General features: G+C 40.8%; 1 protein-coding gene across 2 annotated transcripts in view; it reads left to right on the top strand.

Annotated features, from left to right (window-relative positions):
* Positions 1-2,148, top strand: part of atrnl1b (attractin-like 1b) — a 55,952-nt gene that overhangs the window by 52,273 nt on the left and 1,531 nt on the right. The gene's annotated exons all lie outside the window — the stretch shown is intronic.

The raw sequence follows: 2,148 nt of genomic DNA, 5'->3' as shown, positions 1-2,148 counted from the left end.
TGTTACTGGGCAGCCAAATCCCATATAGTAGCGATCATCAACTGGCGGCTCGGGGGCCAAATCTGGCCCGCCGAACCATCAAATCCGGCCCGCAACTGGATTCCAAAATAAACGTCAAATAATTATGTTAGACAAAACTGTGATTTTTTTTTTATTTACTTGTGTCTGGCTCCAAGGTGTGTGTCCAGAAAAATCCTGGTCTTTTACCTTATGTTTGCATTTCACCAATGGCATTAAATGCATTCATCTAAATATGCTGAGGATCCTGTCTCTGATCTCATTGGTTGGAGTGGTAAACGCATTACAGCATGTGCTGATTTAATTTTCTGACATCATCATGATGGAATCATTCGTACCAGAACATGATGACCTGCGGCTCACTGTAGCGGTGTGTGTGCCGCCAAGACTGACGAACATCAGCCCACACTGAGATCTGTCCATACATTGTTGCCCTTTTATTGACCTTGACCTTTGACTCGTTAGACGCTGACTCAAATATAGCTCCATTTATTCAAAACAGAAGCACACGGAGACAAATGAAAAAACACACAGACGTCATCAAATCACTGTTGTCTCTTGTAGCGTCAATGATTTTTATGTAGCCATAGCTGACAGTGAGATCTGCTTTAATCAACATTTAGTACAGGCTTAATGAGCCCTGTTGTATAGCCATAGCTCACATTCATTAGACGAGTCACTTGAATGGACAAACAACCACTGTCACTTTAATTACCAACGCACATTCAGTCTGCTGCTTTGGTTCTTGTTCCGTGTCCTGCCCCGTGATACAACGAAGAAGAACAGTTTGTTTTCCGATCATTTGCGAACATTAGATCCAGTAGCAACGTGAGCAGGGCTTGCATTCATTAATCATTGAACATGTCATGTACAGCTGTTTGAAATACGACTCATTAGACGGTGAAGTGTTCTCCTGGATTTATATAGGTCTTTGTCATTTAGAGCTACGTTAAGTTTTTATTTGATCAAAGCTTGAAGCCTTAAAATTTAATTTAAAAAAGAAACAATTTCAAACACATCAAATTTATAAATACCTTCAAATGTAACATAATTTAATTCTTGAAATTTTGCAACCAGTTCTGCAAAATCTGATATTTCCTAAATCCATCCATCCATTTTCATCCGCTATAACCAAATCTGATATTTCCTAAACCCATCCATCCATTTTCATCCGCTTATCCGTTACCGGGTCGTGGAGGCAGTAGTCTCCACCCAAATCACACTCCACCATACCAACCCCCCCCTAAACCTTCCTGCAGGTGGAGAGTCCACTGGAAGGTACCAACCACCCTAACTGGGATTGGATCTTACCCAGGAGGTGAACCCTGGGGTTCCACACCAATGACGGAGACATTACCTCTGGGCCAAAGCACCATGATTCCTAAACCTAGAAAGATCATTTTAAAATGAGTTCCAAAACCTAGAAAGATCATTTTAAAATGAGCTTGATTTCAGTCCTTAGACAGGACTGAAACACCACTGCACAAAGTTTCAGACTGGGTATTGCTATATGTAAAACAGAGAAATAGGCATATCCAGACGAATGTAATCATTCAGTTTATCTAAGTGGAGCCGACCTGCTGATTTCAACAAAGAGCAACCCTTAGTGGTTTCCTGGAAGTCCATAGAAACGTTAGAAAGCTTTTCACAGAAGCCTGTTTGCAGACCTTCAATACACAACCTTTGTTTCAAGTGGGCGAGCTGTGATTACATATGTTAGCAGTACACATCACATTAGCATATTAAGAGCTTTATAAGAGCTTACTGCGCATTTCCATTTGACCCTGCCACCTTCTTTTTTTTTTAATTTACATTAGTGTCCTTCAACATTCTGGAAATCAAAGCCTTCAAATTCTTTGCTGGACATGTGTGTTGTCTGTGTGTTCTCTCAGTTCGCAGAAGACACAAACAAGGAGAGAAATATGTTAATACAAATCACTACGTCCGACTCTTTCTTCTTCAAATTCCTGTGCTTGTGCATTACCTATTTTTCTCCCGTCCCACTGCCTCTTTCATCTCCATTTGAGATTCAGGCAGACACAAAGAAAAAAAAAAAATCAACGCTATTCAGACATGTTATTATTCCCCCAATTTCGATCCCCTCATCCAGTCCATGCTGTGACTCCCTCG

The sequence above is a fragment of the Cynoglossus semilaevis genome, chromosome 8, assembly GCF_000523025.1.
Source record: "Cynoglossus semilaevis isolate Cse_v1.0 chromosome 8, Cse_v1.0, whole genome shotgun sequence".
Lineage (NCBI taxonomy): Eukaryota > Metazoa > Chordata > Actinopteri > Pleuronectiformes > Cynoglossidae > Cynoglossus > Cynoglossus semilaevis.
The sequence above is the reverse complement of the archived record's forward strand: the minus strand, read 5'-3'. Positions and strand labels throughout refer to the sequence as shown.